Source organism: Micrasema longulum, unplaced genomic scaffold (genome assembly GCF_059751315.1).
Source record: "Micrasema longulum isolate JH-2025_06_02 unplaced genomic scaffold, ASM5975131v1 h1tg000698l, whole genome shotgun sequence".
Taxonomy (NCBI): domain Eukaryota; kingdom Metazoa; phylum Arthropoda; class Insecta; order Trichoptera; family Brachycentridae; genus Micrasema; species Micrasema longulum.
This window is the reverse complement of record NW_028277894.1, coordinates 190559-210840: the sequence shown is the minus strand read 5'-3', so window position 1 is coordinate 210840 and position 20282 is coordinate 190559. Positions and strand designations below refer to the sequence as shown.

Sequence of the window (20282 nt, the reverse complement as noted above, 5' to 3'; positions counted from 1 at the left end):
TTATTTGTAAATAGAACATGTGTAATCAGAAATTGTATTGATATTAATAACATATCTTTAACTTCCTTTAAAAGTGAAATTTCCAAAAATAATTCAAGTTATGATGTTGCGCCTTGAATCCGCAGCCTATAATATGCAGGTTATGTGCAGTTCTGTATGTAGGCACATTATAAATGTACACTGTATGGTCAACTATAGTTGTATTATATATTATAATGTGCAACTGTGTGACCAATATTCAAAAGTAGATATATTTTGAATAATATGTATTACATTTACATTTACATTTCTAGTAATACTATAAGTTTTGTATGATTAGTTATTTTATGTTATGTATAATTTTTATGTGACAACATTTACAATAACAATATTATGTGGAAGCCTCTAATTGGACTTTATGATATGTATTTATGGTATAATTGATTCTTATAAATGTATAAATGTCTGTTGGCTTTCCAATGAAATAAAATAAAATAAATAAATAAATAGAATAAATATTATTTCGTGTAGGTATATTTCGAACAAATGTGCACAAAACAAAAATTTGGAAAAAAATGTGCTTAAAAACGGTAATCAAGTTTTGAGGCAGTACGGGAAATGAACCACGGACGTGTTATCCATAACACTACCGACATGCTATATACGGGACCATTTGCTTATTGTATGACATACTATCACGTAAGTCGATTTATTTTACCAATTCGCGATGAACGATAATTTACTAAATGATTAAAAAAGCATATAAAAAAGAGGGAGAACATTTTAGAGAAGGTTATATAGGCATCTACCGGGCTTATGACCTGTCGCGGGCTGGTTTAAGTTGCCACTTTACACTCTGTATAACATTTACCATTCTGCTCATATTTTTTCAATCGGTGGATTTATTAACAATATTTTGAGTCTATTCAAATTTTAGTTGACCAGAAAAGAATGGTATAAAAGTTGAAAAAAAATCTTCAAGCTTCGCCTAGTATGTGGGGTGAAATAATTCAATCCGATGTATCTTACCCACATCAGTAAATGTTTCAGCTCGTTAACCTCATAAACATCAACAGATGGAAGAATAAAAAGAATATAGATGTTCGAATATAGAATAGTGAATGTTGCACAGTGTGTAAAGTGGTCACTTAAACCAGCCAATGACAGTTCGTAAGCCCTGTAGATGCCTCAACTTCTATATTTCCTTCTCTGAAATGTTCACCATCTCTGTTGTAATATGTAAATATTAACAGCTCCTTAGGGGGTTGAATCCAGTTTTATTGTTGATAAAAGATTTGAGGTTATGATTAATTTTTGAGTGAGATATCAACAATTTCGATTACTTAACAAATATTTCTAGATGAGGTTTTTCGTTTTCAACCTCTCCAACGAGCCCCTTTAAACATTTTTCTTTTTTTGAGCTGACTCAATGTTTATCTTCCATTTACTTTTCTCTCCGAGTTTCCTCGTGTCTTGCTTTTTCACCTTAGGAGAAATTTCGATTCGTTTCTTAAAAGAAAACGTGTCTATTTTTCGAGACAGCATACAAGATTAACGTCAAATGAAAGATCACTCAGAGTAAAATATTATGCATAAAGGTAAAATGAAATGTTATCTGGTTTTTAGTCAGATTGCGATGCCTCAAAACGTTTTTGCGTATTTTTTTTGTGAAATGTTAAGCTATACATTTTTTGGAATTTTAAAACACTAAAAAACTTAAAACATTTGTAAATGTATCTACTTTCTACGTGTCAGTGCCGGTGCTTTAGTACGCGAGTTAAAGTCATTTTTACGCTCACTCAGTAAAATAAGGATCATTTGGAAATAACTATCGACTAGTATTTGAGAAGGGATGAACAAATTGAAACTGCAAAAATAAAGCGCCGGATACATTTTTTCATCTCACTTTGAAATGTACTTTCAGTCCCGGATCCAAAAAAAGTAAACCATGCACTGGCAAATTCTGTGTTGAATTATGGTCTAGTTGGTTGGGGAGCTTTCTCAAAAACAACCTTTGAACCGGTAACAATTACACAGAAATCTTTAATCTGAGTAATTAAAAATAACCGTTTTGCTATCCGAGTCACTTGCTCTTCAAAATATACAGAATATTTCATAATATTCAACAGTATGTATTTAATGAGAACGGTTGTTGTTACACTCACAAATATAGACAAATACCCAACCGTCAACCGCAATAATACAACATTCTATAATAGGGATCCGATACTAAGTGAAGGATTCAACACTGTTCTGGTATCAAAGCAATACTTTATCATTGGCAAGAAGGTCTCTAATTTTTAGCCTGAATTATGGAAAGCGGGAGTTTTGTCAAGTTGAAGAAAGTATTGACTTCGCTCTTTCATAACATTGGTCATAGGGAGTCAGAAAAGTTGATGCATGCCGCGGATTGATGAAATTCTTACTGGATGGTGAAAATGACATAAAAATTAAAAAATATTAAAAAAAAACAAATGGCCATCACGAAGTTTCGACTTGATCAATTAAATTTTGTATATTTTATGCATGTAAGTATAAGGGGATTCTGGTAAAGTTTTTGATTAGAAAACCAGTCATTTGATACGAGGTACATACATAGAAAAAAAAATTCTCTGCTGCTACACATAAATTCAAATAAACCTTTAACATACTATGTGAAAAAACTTCCTAAAGTCCCTGTGTGGTAACCTGAGATTACCCAAACTAAATTCGTATTTCCTAGCCGTTAAAATATAATAATTGTAAAATACTCTTCACATACTCTTAGATGGTAATCTTATTGATCATAATTATTAATTTTGAATTGAAAAATACCTCAAATAAAGCATTTAAATGTAAATTATAACGAAATTGTCAAAAAAACATATTTCATGTGACAAATCGCAAAGACATCACTTCACATTACATTCATAAATATTATTATTTTTTATCAATTTTTTTTTTTTTTAGATACCTACACAAAAAATCATTACACTAGGAGTCAAATAAATTTAACACACATAAGACATTATTTACACGTCGGACAGAGCACCCTTTTTTTTCAGTTCTATGAATAATGCAAACTGTTTTTTTGCACGTTTCGCCGTTTTCGTCGCAAATGTTTTTGTCCTTCTTTTTTACGAACAAAATCTGCAACATCCCGTTTTCTGCCGACTAATGCCAGCAACAGCCAATGGTTCTTCTGTTGACAACTCCTGCACTCGAGATGTTGAGGTACTAGGGATCGGAATAATATTTGTTGAAGCTAGAAAAAGTTCAATGGCCTCTTGTTGCTGTCTATGAAATCGTCCGAAGCCTTTTCTTTTTTGAACGTTGGGTCTCGCTACATCAGCATTTAATTGTCTAATAAAAATTTTCCGTTTACTTCTATAATTTTGTTTCCACTCTGGATATTTTGTCAACCACAAGAAATATGAATGAATTGCTGCAATGTCCAAAATTTCCATAAATAAACGGAACGGCCAGCGTCGAGTTGCTCGCACGCATGAATAATCTCTGGTCATTTTGTCTCCTGTATTGACTGCTCCCTTTGTTTATTTATAATTATATAATTTCGGGTTTTCTGGATTCTGTTGAACTTACATTTGCGTTGTTGAACTGTGTTGACAGCAAAAGAACTGATTTTTTTTTTAGGCACATATGAACCTTATATAATTTTATTTGTAAATCCAAATAAACTACTGCCTACTTCTCTATTTTCATTAGGTTGAAATTTAAAATAAAAATTTAAATTTAAATGTTAGTATTGAGCCTCATTCCATTTCGGATTAAAACTTATAAAAAATTTCATTACTATCACTTTCATCAATATTTACACTATCATCACTCTCACTTTCTTCGCACACACAATCAGATGAACTTCTTTCGCCCATTTCTACGATATCTTCTGTGTTAGTTATATCATAATTATTTTCGAAGTCTATGTCAGAGTCGGAATTGCTTTCCTGAACGATATTTAAAATTTCTTTTTCAGTTCAATCTCTCCGTGCCATGCTAATAAAAAAAATTGCAATAAACACATATTTCACAAATAAACTAACCACTTCCTTTACTTACGTTTAAAAAATTAATAGTGTCAAATTTTTAGGGAAGCATCGCACGGTGGTCCCGCCGTAGGTCACAGCCTTCCAATATTCATGTCCAAGTTATGATGTGTCACTGCAGGTAATTAGTGACTAAATTCCAAATTTACTGAAAGTAAAAAAAACAACCTAGGATTTTTAAAGGGTTCATTTGTATTTCAGCATTGAAAGTGAGTTAATCCAAGGAAATGCTAATTACAGTAATCAGTGCGCTTATTAGTCACCGTGTTAAATGTTCTATATTTCTGAGAATTAGTCATTGATGTGTGCTTTTTTGTAATGCGACATTCAAGTTGAAGGTATGTTTGATTATTTTTATATACTTTGAAGCGTAAGTAAATAGTAGTTTTTGAATAGTGTCTCTGCTACACAATGCACAAATTTTGTGTAAATTAAAAAAAAATATTTTTGTTTCCATAAATTTTTAACTATTTTGTCCGCTCAGCCCCGCTCTGCCCCCAACTGTATTTACTACATAATGTGTACAAGAACATTGAATTTATGATATAAGAATTTTAATCTGAACAACTTTACTCAGGAGTTTAGTATGAGCCGTACACTTCGTACATTGGCACACGAATAAAACATTTAGGGAAAATTACATGCCTGAAAAGTCAGGTATTACGATAAAGATCGTATTTTTTTTTTACGATCTCTTTACAAGTGTTTATTTACGCAAATGCATTTGTTTGACATTTAGCTAGCTAGAATTAAAAGTTACGTGGAAAAAAATCGACACACCTTACATGTGTTTGCCAAACAAATACCTGATGACGAAAATATCGACACAAGTAACTTGAAAAATCGTATTGATTACACATATTTAAAAAAATCCAAGTGTTGGGTGCAATGCGCCCGTTTAAATCCAAAAATGAAGGAAAAATGAGAAACCTGCTGACAAGCCGGTTTCGCGGCTTAGTGGATTTCATTATTTTTCCTTTTTTATTTTTCTGTTCATGCTTACCTTCTTAAATAAAAAAAAATACAAAAAAAATAAAAAACTTACCTATAAATATAATTATAAACATAAATACTAAAAAAAAAAATTAAAAAAAATTAAAATAATAATAATACTCACCTTTAAACAAAATGTATTGATACAGCGAAACCGTATGCCTATTCTTCTTTTTTACGTATTGGTTTGAATATTTTATCGTTTATATTAAATGTAATTGAAAATACTTTATTTTCCAGAACTCGAGCTTTCAATCTGTGGATTTTTTAGTTTGCTACCCTTACAATACATACTTACTAACGAGTATAACGAGTAATCCATTAACTTTTTTGCCGGGCCGGGTTAGGAATGAACAAAAAATGAAATCTCTGAACAATTTTAAGAAATTTGTTTTCACATAAACTGAAACCTTAGAAAATTTTCATGTAACAGTATGCTTTCTAAATGTACGTTCCCCGGGAAACATTTCCCGCAGCGTTTATTTAAAAGTTAAGTTGAAAACAGAATAATAAAGGATGTTTTCGCAACATGGAGTTTTTCTCCGAAGTCACGTTTACAGACACCCAAGTTTATATTTTATTTCCTATTTAACTATCAAAAAAGTGTGCCTTAACATCTTCTAAGGTCTCTCGTTACTTAACGAAGTTTCCCGGGACGTGAAACGCGTATCGGATAAAATAAATATATAATGGATAGTAAAACATACTAATAAATTATATGAATATTGGCACACATACATAGTGGAGATTGCGACAAAATAGAATCATAACTTAAAAAAAGGTTGTTTCGAGTTAAATATACAAAATAAATTATTTAAAGTGGGAGTGCTCATGCTTATAGAAAAATTGTAGTAAATAAGTTTGAGAAAATTTATTTATTTATTCATTCAAAATTAAATATTTTTGAACTTATTAAGGCTTTTTAGGCTATGCCCGTGGCAAGCCACAATAAACAACAATAAAAATACATAGTAAAACTAATTAGATCAAATTATAATTACATAGAATCACAATAATCAAATTCCAAAGAATATCAGAAATCAGAAAAAAGAAAAAAGATATCAGAAAAAAGAATATCAGAAAAAAAAATAATCAGAAATAATTTTTAAAATATAAATTATACAAATTAAGAATCACACATAATCAAATATACAAAATAGTGGTATCATTAAAATCAACAAACTAATAGTTAAATATAGTAGTATTAAAAAAAAAATAACACAAAATAAGAGCATGATTTAAATCATCAGAAAAAGAATATATATATAAACATAATTGAAATGATAATTGAGTTATGTTTTCTAGAAATTCACTCAATTATAGTAAGAAATATAAGGAATAGGAGCAATAAATCATATGCCAAATAATAGTCCGTACTAAATTAAATTATACAAAAATACATTATAAGAAAAATATAAAAATTATTATTGTTGAAGTTAAATTACCTTTCATTTAAGCGCAAAGGCCAAAAACTTTATAAGTATCTTGTAATCGTAAAAAACACAAATTGCAAACAATACAAGTTTTAAAATATGAACCTTACCGAACATGGTATTGTGAGCATTATGTGAAAAAATAAAATAAAACGTTGTTAAATCTATTGACATTTATTGACACATGTTTAAGAAAAATTATTATAATGTTAGAAAAAATTAAATTTTACTCTTTTTTTAGGGTCCCGGTTGATCATCTTTTTGAAACAATTCTTCTTTAGATAAAATGTCCTCCTCGAAAATTATACGTTTGTCGATATATTATTTTTCGCTGTCGGCTTGTCTATTTTAATTGCAGGGACATTTTGGCATCACTTGCCCCGACATAAATGACTGTTTTCAGGCACGTACAACCTCGTCCATTGCATCCTCTGCGGCACTTGCAAGAAATAAATTTTAAAAGGGCTTGAGGAGCTTGGTTTTTTGAAAGAAGTCACGGGTAGCAGTCCCTGCTGGTTAATTTTCCAGCCCCACTCGGTTGGTTTTTTGTCCACCCCCAACCAATTTTGATCCTGGTGGTATGTTCGATATGCATGTTGAGCTGAAGCCTCTTCAGTTGGGGGCAGGCGAGCCAAGTGAACCTTGGTGTTGGCAGCTGATCGCAGGAATATTTTGTGGGCTATTTTTTCGTGAGTAGCATCAGGCTGAAGGAAAATGGTAACCACCTCAACCAACCGCGGATGTTTTTGGAGGACAAGTTACATTTGTATCTTTCCTTACCTGAAAAGGGCAGAAGGAGTGTCACAACCACGTACACAAATAATATAAATCTAGGAAATAAAGTTAAATAACCGTGATTGAAAGTTGTCGAGGAAAATTGCCGAAAGCCAGATTCACCCCTGTCACTTTCCTGGAGATATGCATTATTCACATTTGATCCGAATCTATTTCGGAGAACTAAGAGGTCCACATCTTCTACAATTATTATAACTTTGTCATTGAAACTGCTTTTGTCAAGCGCTCTCACTATAGTGTAGTCTGCGCCCTCTGTAGCTTGCTTTGTTTGAATCCCTTCCTTTTCCAATTCTGAGCAAAGGAAGTTGATCATGCGCCGCTTTTTGTTATCGTTTGATAGCAGTTTCTCCTGGGGAACATTAAATAAATGAATGCATGAAGTCTTTATTGCACTATATAAATAATACTTTGTGGCATTCGTAAAAATATACTCTCACCTTTTTTGTATTAATTGACAATTAAACTGAATTGAACGAAGGTTCTAAAGTGTTTGAATATTAGTGCACGTGACTGTAAATAATTATTATTGTACCTTGATTTATGTAAATTATTCAAATATTATGTCGCTGCATACAGACGTAACCTTTCTGCAGTTTTTGTGCTTTTTGCTACCCTCTTCTGAATAGCCGTTAAAGACAACTTCCGCATTCCTTCAAAAGTATCTTGATGTGGACCTAACGTAAGCAGCAACAATTTTTCTGATTAACATATTCTGGTGCCAGACGACCGTATGAAACAAGTGGAATCCATCCTCTGCAACGAAAGTTTTGGTGCCTAAAGGGATGTATTTGGGGAGTGATAAAAAGCTGAGTAAAAGCTTCATTCTCTGCCTTTACGAATTCCCTGTTCACAAAACAATGCCATGGAGGGTAGAAAGCCAACTCGTATTTGAAGTACTCTTTCAAGTCCTCATTTGTCTGTTTTGTGATACTTAGAGCCTTTAGAAAATGGCGAGAGAATCTATTCCAACCTGCTTGTCCTGCATTTTGACGTCAAATGGTGACAAGCTCCGTACATTATCTTTTCGTTTGAAGCTTACTTTCCCAAACGAGTTTCCAATAATCTGTTTGACACCATCAGTTCCCAATTTTTTTGACATGTGGCAATTGACTGCAGGGCTTCTAACAATGCCAGTGCTGATAGACATTATTTTTTTGTTACATGAAAATTGTACGTGGACATTAAACCTTTCAAATTTTTTCCACATCTACAGTTTTTTTTATGATTTGAAAGGACCTCGTGTCAACGTGTTGTTCGGTAGTGGTACAGAAAACTTCACAAAATTACTCGAATCCTCCACATATATTGAGCATGTAGACCACTCCTTCAGTCCAACGGGCAAAGACACTGCTACACATGCCTCGATCATGGGTCAAGCCCCCCTGACTCTTCATCGATCTCATTAAAACCTGCTCAATAATCAAGTCTGTCCATAGGCCTGACCAAAATTTGTGTGATCGGCGAATCGCGAACTAACCTTTTTGTGTGAACACACTAAATTGTTGTAGCTGACTAATGTCCTGTTGGTATAGACGAGCACTCTTGGCGTAATAAAAGTGACCTGCTGAGTGAAAGAATGAAAGCATTTTCATGATTGTATCTAGGCGGAGATCCCAGTCCCCCATTCATCCATTAACAGCGCTTCGCCGCCGTTAGGCAACAGCGCGCCGGTGGCGTTAAAAATCACTTTTAAGCTATGTATATTAAGTTAATTATTACGCAGGTAAGTATTACGATTACGAGAGAACTATAAGGGTAACTGACCCCGTTTTGCACTAAAATGCAAGGTAATTATATCAGATTAAACCTAATTTCTCACAACTTTCTCTAAGCATGAAGGATTCTGCCAATATTTGGCTGAAAACATGAGCAAAACTCAACATTCAAATATTTTTGAAAAAAAAAAACACTTTTTGAAACCTTATATCTCAAAAACTATTGAACAAACGGAGCTGTGGGTTTGCTTAAATTATCTTAACTTAAATATTATTTTTTAAAAAAACATTCAACTAATGTAAAAATGCCCATAGTTTTTTAATTGAACTGCAAAAACTGAAAAGAGTCCGAATTTTTTTTTGCTTGCTAAACGTATTTTTACACTTCCCTAAAGGATTCAAATAACATACCAAAATAGCAGCTTTATATCGCGTTTTGCGTTTTTAGGTGTTTTTTTGTAACATTTTACTGACCATAGTCATTTTTATTGAAAAACGTAAAAGTTTTTTTTTAAACAATAGAAATATATATGACCTATCGGCGTTGCTTTAAAGGCTGAAAAGAAAAAAACAATCAAAATAAATAAAACATGGTTTTTATTTATTTATTTATTAGTGTATACACGGCACAAATGCCTTTTATAAACATAATCATAAGTACAATTAACATACAGTATTATATTACAAAATTATGAAATAATATTATAACAATATATCTATGCATATGACACAGTTTTTTTATAAATGTTCTATTTAATAACTTTGGGATTTTAATACTTAACATACTTGGGTAGAAAAATAATAACAATAAAGATAACGCGGTATATTCGAAATAGCAAAAATCATACATCATTGATTTGTTGGTATTGTTGCAATGTATATTGAATGCCCTAGGAATAATACTAACTGTCTCCTGATAAGAGCTCGGGGGTTCTCAACCGTTTTAAAAATTAAATTTAAAAAGAAAAAAAAGAAAAAATTAAAAACTTAAATATTTAAAAAAATATATATTTAAAAATTTTAATTTTAAAAACTAAAAAAAGAAATAACAAATATCTAGTCGTACGTTTATTAATATATTTGACATGTATTTATTTAAACATTTATTTTTCTTTTTTTATAAATGAAGGTAAATGCTTAAGCATCAGTCGAAATCCTAAACTATTTATTTAATAGAGAGTTTAAACTTCATTTAGCTAATGTAAAAAATGTCAATTCAACTGATCTGGTTCCCTAGACTGTGCAATCTTGAAATAGGTGAATTCATAGCATAATTAGTAGCAGCAATATCTATATGAAATGGGACATTATGTCTAGTAGCCCTAACAGGTATTCGGAATTGAATCATGTTTAGCGAGTCAGGAGAGTCCAACATGTCATTTATAATCTTAAAGAGGAACATTCAATCACTCAGTTTCCGTCTTCTGGATAAACTTTCCAAATCAAGTGTGTTCATTAAGAAGTCATAGTTTAAAGATTCAATAGGAATAGATAGCTTGTAGTGATAAATCGTTAAAATTTTCTCTGCACTCTCTCAAGTTTTAACAAATGAACTCCGTAAATTGGGCTCCAGATAATTAAATTGTATTCAAGTATGCTCCTCACAAAGTTTCTAAAGATAAAATTGATTTGAAATCTTTGACTGTTCTTAAAATATAACCTAATGATTTCATTGATCTATTAGTAATTTCATTAATATGAGATATAAATGTCAGTTTATGATCAAACACGATACCTAGATCTTTAATTTCAGATACTTTTAGTAAGACATGTTGATTTATTCTATACTTATACGACAAATGTTATTTTTTCTTGCAAAAAGTTATGGTTCGATATAATTTTTAGATGCAATTTGTTGTTACAACACCATTTAAATAAATTATTTAAGTTTTCTTGAAGAATATAACAATCGTCAATGGTTGAAATTGTTTTAAATATCTTAATGTTATCGGCAAACATAAGAAATTCAACATCATGAAATATGCTTGCTATATCATTGATAAACAAGGAAAATAAAATTTGTCCCAAATGAAAGCCCTGAGGTACTCCGCTAAATGCTTTAAATTGATCAGAATTAAAATTAAATATTTTAACCAAAAGTTTTCGAGACGTTAGGTAACTATTCAATATTGTTTTATGACAACATGCAATATTTGTTTTTACTACAGAAGAGCTGAAGACTGTCTATAGATAAGCTTTGCCGGGAGTCAGGCGTGATCACCATCCTGAGACATAATTAATGGATTGAAGAGAGAGAAAATACTTGGTTTTTGACTCTCCTGGAAATTTTGTTTTTTTTTAATTTGTGACTCTATTTTATTAAACAATAAAATAGAGTAGATAAAATAGAGAGATATACATGCGATGTACACTTCAGCTAGAAAGCAGACATGGAATGTACCTATATTCTAATATGACTATTTTTTTTTTTTTTAATATTTTCATTTTTTTAGAAACAAATTTTTTATGAATCAGATTACAAACATTCACGAAGTCCATATTTTAATTTATCTGAGAATCAATGTCAGGACTGCTTGCGTCGTAATTATCCATCAGAGATTTGACTCAGTTATTGTATTTAGTTCAACTTATTTTGGTTACGTAATGTACGTATACATGATTATTTTTGTGTTTCTGTTTACATAAATTATGAGGACAGAGAATTTCGATAAAAATGTTTTCCAACATTGTTTTCCTGTCACTGTTTTACAGATGCCTCCCCGAAACTGTGCGAAAAAGACAACTGCACGTCAGAGTTTTTGTAAGAATTAGCAAAATCGACGTTTCGCTGTACCGTTTTCCGCACCTCAAAACTGAACCGATTTTGTTATTTTTTTTAGAAAGAGTATCCGAATAAAATTTTCTGTATCGGAATGTTTTGCGTTTTTCAAAAATAGTTATAGTTGTATACCGCGCGTCGTGCGCCCGAAGACAACAGATAAAACGGTGCTTTTTTACGGGTTTGTATGGTTCTAGTTCCCATAATAAAGCTTTTTTTTAATGAAACAATATAGGGACACGCACGTAAATACCTATAGTAAAAAAACTCTGCGCTGGTTTGAAACATGTAGAGCGAAATGGACAACGAAAGAACGGCTAAAAATATTTGCAATGCGAATTTTCATAGATGCAGAAATAGAGGAAGACCGGAAAAGACATGGCATGACCAAATCCAACAAATACTTGATAGATATGCCTAAGTCGGAATAATCGGCGCGCGTGCATGAGAAAATCTATGAATGTAAAGGAAGCGAGATCTGTATGCAAAGATAGAGTGATGTGGCGTTCTATCCTTTCTGCCTACCCTTACGGAAAAGCGGCGTGATAGTTTGTTTTTGTTGTTGTTATTATAAAAAAAATCATTTCTCTAGAACCATAATTCAGAGAGAAAATACGTGAATACATTTGTATGAAGAATGTTTACTTGTAAAATTAAAAAAAAAAAACTTTAGTGAAAACCACACTGTATTATTTATTCAATGGTAAAAACCGTTCGGATAAACGTAAAAAAGATGTTGTAACTTTTCATTGGTAATTAGGTAAGTACTTATTTATGATTGAATTCCAAAACATAAAATAATCAATTATTTTATAACAGAAAGAAATAACATCCATCCATTTTTTTCTGTAACGCGCATTCTCGGCAAATGAAACCCTGGTGATGAATAAAAAAAAACATTTACGCTCTTAACTTTTTTTGTACTTAATAAATTGAAGATTTTATGAGCTTTAAACTTTTTTGTGGCAATTATGTACATTTATCTTAAAACCGCACGTAAATCGGTTCGGTAGTTATCGAGTCCATCGAGGAGAACTATTCGAACTTTGTTTTTTTATATATGGAAGAAGAAGATAGAAGATAGATGTAAATATGATATTTTCTATATTTTTATTTCTCTTCTAAAAACTATTTATATTTTTATGTTGCTGTGTAAAATACATGTCTGTCTTTATTTGTGTATATGTATGTAAAACATGTAAAAGCCTAAAAGGCGTTTCAATAAATAAATAAAACTAATTACTGTACCAACCGATATATTCGAATTGAAAATAATGATTATTTTTCTTATTATTATCGTACACAAGTTGAAGCATAAACCTCGTTCATAATTTGTGACCCGAATATACTACCGAATATACTATAATATAGTTCACTGAATATATTATGTTTTTACATTACCAATTGGAAACGCTCGAAAAATAAAAAAAAAACTGTTGTGAACAAACTAATACACAAAATTAAAGAAGTTCATAAATATTGCAACGGTAAACTAGATTTTTGTATTATAAAAAACTCGAAAAGTATACTTTTACCCTCGGAGCAAAACAACATCTAATTATCAAAAAAATATACCTCGCATATTATATTAAATGCATTATTTTATTATTAATTAAGGATTAAGGATTATTCCCTAAAGATTGTTTCGTAAAAATGTTGGCTCGGCTCGGCTCGGCTCGGCTCGGCTCGGCTCGGCTCGGCTTGGCTTGTCTAATGGACCCCGATTACAATGGGGTGGTAACTTCAGTAGTTGAATGAGTGAATTAAAAAATATTCAAACAAACAAACCATCACGCCATTTCCCCGAAGGGGTAGGCAGAGAGGATAGAACGCCATACCAAACTGTCTTTGCATACAGACTTCGCTTCCTCTACATTCATACATCTTCTCATGCACGCACGCCGATTATTCCTACTCTCGACATGTTTATCTTCAAGTATTTGATGGTCTTGATCGTTCCATGTCTTTCTTGGTCTTTCTCGTTTTCGCATCCATCAACATTTGCATCGTAGATCTTTTTAGCTGTTCTTTCGCTGTCCATTCGCTTTACATGTCCAAACCAACGCAGCATCCCTTTCTTGATTCTGTCGATAATGCATGTCTCAGCCTCACACAGTTCACGGATCTCGACATTTGTACACCTATCAAACATCGTTTTACCACACATACTCCGGACTAATCGCATTTCGACAGCATTTAACATACTTTCATCATTTTTTTTTCCAATTCCATACTTCATTCCCATACATTAGAGTTGGCATTAGAACTCCATTGTGAACTGCTTTTTCCTCCTGTGATAAACATTTGTTCGCCAATGTAGATTTCAGTGCACCGTTTATTCATTCATCATTATTAATACTTAAAACATAAGGAAGACTTAAAATAATGTCCCTGATATAAACGATCAAATGAAATAAAAATAAATTTTTTGTCAACTTCCCATCGTAATACGGCCCCAGGTAGGTTATTATAAAACCGTGTTGTGTGAAATGCTCAGTTTTCAAAACTTTTGTAAGTCATAACAGCAAAAATGCCATGTTAAATAAAAAGAAATACTCGAGTAATAAAATATAAATACAAACTATTTTTAGAAATTTGACATACATTAATCAATATGTTTATATGTACGAGTATGTGAAAAATTATGATATTTAGGTTGTAACAAAACATAAAACGGTCAAAATCTTCCGAACAGTTTTAATTAAACATTATTTTAATATGTCGGTTACGTGTTTTATAACCTACCTGTTCGTTATTCCAACTTGCGCGGTTCACCCTTATATTCAAATGGAGGGAAGCCTCCGCAAACGTACAACAAATTGCCAGTCGCCTGGCGAACTTCCTCGGGAGACGACGCGCCCTGGGTTCCCATAATATAATATTGTCTCAATGCGCCCAGCAATCTTATAGTTTGCGTGATACCAACACTGTGTTGTGACAAAAACTCCGAATTCGGGTAGATGAAAAAAACTTTGATAATTAAAAAAGAATAAAACCTTCACTGCCAAAATCAAGAAATAATTTACTTGCAGGATAAGGTTAGTTATTTTTTATTATTTGTTTATGTTTAAATTTGTATAAAAAATATTAGTATTTCATTTATATATATAATATATATAATAAAATGGTGAAATTATTGCCACAAAAGATCACCAATGAAAAAATTTCGGGCCCCGTGGTGAATAGGTTATGACTAAGACGCTTGCATCACCTACATAGGTTTCCGGGTTCGATTCCCGGTGAGATAACAGAACAGTTATTTTCTCCAGCCTGGGTATTCTGTGTTGCAATTCACAACTGTAAAGGGCCTCTAGGCCTGTTTTGATGTACATACAATAAATATACACATATAATTATTTACTATATTTTTACGAAAAAACGTAAAATACCATATGATAACATTTATATACGATCTCCGTATTGTGGTTATTCATTACAATAAAATCAATATAAAACATTTGTTTTTAACCACTTATTTATATTTTTCTCCCGACCTATTTCAAGGCTACTTAAGCTTTTTTATCAAGGTATACGTCACTAATGAATCTTATCCTATTTTATTTTAACAGTGATTATTAAATTTTTATTTTAGTCACCTCCTGTCTAGTTTTAAAGATCGTATCCATCTTATATTACAACTCTCATCATAACAAGAGCAACATGACATGACCTATAAACTCCATATGTTGCGATGCATATTTATCGCATCGAAACATAAGATTCATTAGTTAAGTATACTTTGATTAAAGGGGATTTGGTAGCTTTGAAACCGGTCGGAAAAGAAAATAAAATATGTGGTTAAAAACAAAGATGTTTTTTATTTATTTGAGTAAAACATTATGTTGTTACTTGGAGATTACATACAATTTATGCTACATACATGTAAATAAAATTTTATTTGATATATTTTTGATACTTATGCACTAATATACACATTCATGACCACCCTCCCACTCTCTCTCTCAATCAATCTCCAATACATTTTGACACAGGAAGAGGAACACGTCATAACTGATTAAATTTTCATGTATTCTTGTGGATATTTGTCATTTTAAAAATTTTAAAGAAGTTTTTTTTTATTTAAATAAAAAAGAGGGATGCTTGAGTTCGTATTATTTACTCAAATATTTAAATTTTCAGACCGTTTCCTAAAAGCCGTTAATAAATTGAGCTGTTAAAATGGAAATTGAGTTGTGGTAGAGTGGGATTCGAACCTCGGACTTTTGGCTAGTGCGTTCACAATACTACCACGAGACCACAACCCGGCTCGTTGGTTTGATTATCCGTATATTTTGTTAATTATATTTCAAATCTGTGTTACTGCTGACGTTCCTAATAAATTTGACAAAGTCACAAACTGTGTAACTACAACTTATGCCAGAAAGTAAGCATGTTCATGCCGCGCCAACAGTTGTAATTGACAAGGGTAGAGAAAATATTTGGCAGCTTCTTTTGTTTAGTTTATTTTCTTTGTAAATACATAAATGACGGTCAAATTGCGTTAAAAAATGCCAGAGTTTATGAGTGGCGAACAAAATAATAAATTTAGTTTCGTGTCAATACGGCTAGTGAAATATTCAATTTGATATTTTAACAAAAGGCTGTTTAATATTAGCATGTAACCACCTACTGATTTTTTTATGTCTACTGGTTTCGAGACGTACCCTTCTCTTCATCGGGACACCGATTAAACCAACGTGCAAAATTCACTATACACCTTTTCCATTATTATTACACAAAAATATAAAACCAACATGCCGATTTTAAACAGCATACTTTTACGAGGCAACCTTCACAGACACTGATAAGGTTGTGAAAATATTTCATGTTGTGGGAGAAATAGTTGAAAAAAGAGGGAAAAAATAAAAGGGGGGATGTGAGTTTTATGGGTATAGAGTGATCATTTTACTTTATATCCTATACCTAATTAAATTTAGTAAAATGTTTGACATTAAAGTAAATGCTGTAAATATTCATTTTATTTTAGTTAAGATTTTTATGTGCTTTTCAATTTCCATAAAAATTCATTATTTTATGTCAATTTTTGTTAACGGGGGTTGTTAATGTTGGTCATTTAAAAATATTTATTTGTATGATTTTTTTAATTTTACTGGTAAACTTTTAATTACCACGAAAACCACACATAAAAAAATAAATAATTTAGGTTGAACTTGCCGACAAAGAGTCAGGCACTTGTGTTTGGCAAGTGTAAAAAATAATATAAAATAGAAACAAAAATGCATAACAAATAAAAAAATAATAAAATTGACAATTAAATATTAAGGAATATAACACTTCCTTAAAGAATATGAAAAATTAATTTGTAAGTTTAGAAGACGAAGAAACGCAATGATGCATGATATAAAAAAAAAACGTTCCTGGCGCGTAGAAAATGGCACACTTATTCGTAGTTAACTTAGTTTCCTCAAAAATAAACAATATTATTAGTTGTTTAGTGTTATTGTTACAAGGATAATAAAAACAAATTTATGATGTAAGTACTAAGTACTATTGAAAGTGATATGAAACCACAGACGATTACTCAGTTCAAATATTAAATAAAAGATAACGTCCTTTTTATGGTACATTTTTATATTTATCAGACTTATCACCATTGCAACCAAACGAACGTAGGCATGTATTATTTTGATAGTAAGCAAACATTTTTGCCCGGAAAATAAAAATTCGAGTATTTGTTTTTACTGGGCTACTTTTTTCAAATAATGTGAAGGTATAAATGTAGGAAATTATATTTTGGTATTTTAAGATCGCATGATATTATTTTATATAATCACAAACATTATAACTGCTAGGTGGGTTTTTCTGGGTAATTATGCCGTGTGGACTTGAACTCTTTTCCAACGTTGGCGTCCACCATTGGCGTCGTCGTCACTGCAAAAGGGAGCAATATGAAATCTTCACAGAGCCCGATGAGATCAACACCATCAAGGTTGGGCGTTCGAAATGGGGTGACCACAAATAAGAATGGACGACGAAAACCCCATAGAACGCCTATTTCTCTCTGTGATTATATCATTGTATTATATCAACACAGCACTGTGTGCATAAAAATAAACATAAATAAATTTAAACAAAAAAATGTTGTCGCGAAGCGCCTCTCAATTGCAGCGACGCTGTAGAGCGGTTCGACCTTTCTTTCGTTGTAATTTTTTTGGCAGTCTGCCCGATGTACAACTTGGGGTTGTTTTTATAATTTAGCTTGTTGACGTATAAAAAAGTTACATTTACACAAATAACATCAACTCTGATGTTGGACGCTGTAATGCGATCCGAAACGTCGGAAAAGAGTTCAAATGACACAAGGCATACTAACCCAGAAAAACTAACTATGCATCTAGACGGCCGTGAAAATATAAAGGCAGCTCTAAATGCAGGCTAATACGTTCCCCAGAAGGTCAGCGCGCGTATTGGTCTCTCGGTGCGGACGTGTATAATCTCTGGTGCGTACGTTAAAAGCGCACAAAAAATATGTATATAGAAACGGTTGCTTATTTTTTGTCGTGCTTGTGATAACCAAGGCTTACACATTTTACTTCAAAAGGTATTTTCCTTCTTATATAACTCTTACTTTAGTGTAAGGATCTGGTGCAATAATAAGCTGGGGCCTTGTTAAGGAACTTCTCCGCATTTGTTTTAAGAAAAGGAGATCATTTTGGAGAAACCAAACAAAAACAGATCATCCGTTTCACCTTAAGGCTGTTCGGCATTTTGTGTCGTATTTTTATTTACTTCAACAATTACCCTTACTATTTTTACCATGCATGATATATGCTCACGCGACAAGTCCTTGTGATTTATTACTGTTACAATATTTTCTAGGTCCTCATCTTAGTCATTGTGTTTTGCAAGTTGAAGGGAGAGATCTAAAAAAATACGTTAAAAAATACATTAGCAAGTCATTAGCACGTGTAATTAAGGCCTTCGCAACTGGTGACTGTAATCTGAGATGTTTGTTTGTCCAGAAATTTTAATTTACAACGGAAAATTATTAAAGGAACCCTTGAACGGATTTTGATGGGTTTTAGCCGTACTAAGGTGGTTAAAAAAATATGTTTCCTTAGAAACAAGGAGGTTCAAGATAATATAATATACTATAATAATACTAAAACATAACTTAAAAACAATGTAAATGAAAGCCTCAACACGGGTTATGTCCAGTAAGATGTTCATATAAAAAAAAGGGAAATAAATAAATAAATGAAAATAGTTACAAATAATTTATTCTGCTATTTATTTATGATAGCTAAAAGTGGTTAAAATAGCCCATACATCCACCGTAGCCGGTGAGGATTTGATTCAGTTAGTAGCTTACTTGGCAAAAGCGGGAGCTGTTTTCTTGAGAGTGGCTTCTTGAGCCTTTTTGTCTGCTTTTTCATTGCCTTGGATAATGCAGTGGCCTCTTATCCATCAGATTTATTCATTATGTATTCTGGATTTTAGTTTTTATACACCCGTATAAATATTAATAATAATAGGGTTGAGTGAATTTTGATCAGCTTTTACTTGGACCCCTGATTTACAATTTGTGAAACTCGTTATTAGCTTTCGCCGATTTGGTGGTTTCTTTAAGACATAAATTAAAGATTCTCCGATTACAAATATTTCCAAATATAGAAACTGTTGCAGAAACATCAAAGTTGACTTTTCTAACATTGAATTGCTCCCTTTTCATATTTTTTTATTAAACTTCAAATGAAAAAAAAGCACTTTATGCGTACTTATTGCTAAAAACAACGTCTTTTAGTCAACCAAAAAAAGACTGGAAGACTTGTGAAAAACAGATTTTATTTTTTGCTTAATCACATAAATAGACATATTATATAAGAATTAGGGGCTTTGTTTATTTAATTTAAATAAATAAAAAATGCAGCGATTTCACTAAAAAAATACAATGATTACAAAGAACCAAAATTATGGTTTAATTATTTAGTAAGCAAATACAAATGCATACATAAATTATTTGTAATAACACTTTCGGTATCCACAGTAAAATAACGAATAATGTGGAATTAAGCAATAAAAAAAATGTTTAAAATTCGCGTTCGCCAGTAATCAGCCAGCGCCTTTTGATCTATCTTAAAAAACCGACAACATTCCGGTCGCGCACGAGCGCATGTACCAGGGCGTATACGTATGACAGCCACAAATACCCTCCTGTACACGTTTCGCCGATGCGTGTTTGCCAGCATACTGGTAAACGTATCAACCAACGTGTAGAGATGTTTTACGAAATTAAACACATCATGCATAGTAATGCGTCTGTTCGCAGAGTCAAGAGAAGCAAAATACATTAAATATTATATAAGCTAACAGAGTTGTAGTCCATTCCTTGGGGAAATTGTGGTCGGCACAATATAATATAATGAAAGTCTGTGGAAAAAAACAGGAAAAGGGATAGGCGAAGGAGACATGACATGACCAAATTGTTTTGACTCTTCCTACGTGATTATGGCGTTTTCATGTGTTTTAGTCAAGAAAACTCGAAATAAACTCGTCCGGTCCAAGATCAAATAGTTCGGTAAGT

At 31.9% G+C, this 20282-nt stretch overlaps 1 protein-coding gene across 1 annotated transcript in view; it reads left to right on the top strand.

Moving 5' to 3' along the window:
* The first annotated feature begins 14558 nt into the window (after positions 1 to 14558).
* The window catches only part of LOC148279582 (serine/threonine-protein kinase 32A), a 174979-nt gene continuing 169255 nt past the window's right edge, over positions 14559 to 20282 (top strand). The window contains exon 1 of the mRNA XM_088229705.1: positions 14559 to 14775. The gene's annotated coding sequence lies outside the window, so the exon portion shown is untranslated. The remainder of the gene's footprint in view (positions 14776 to 20282) is intronic.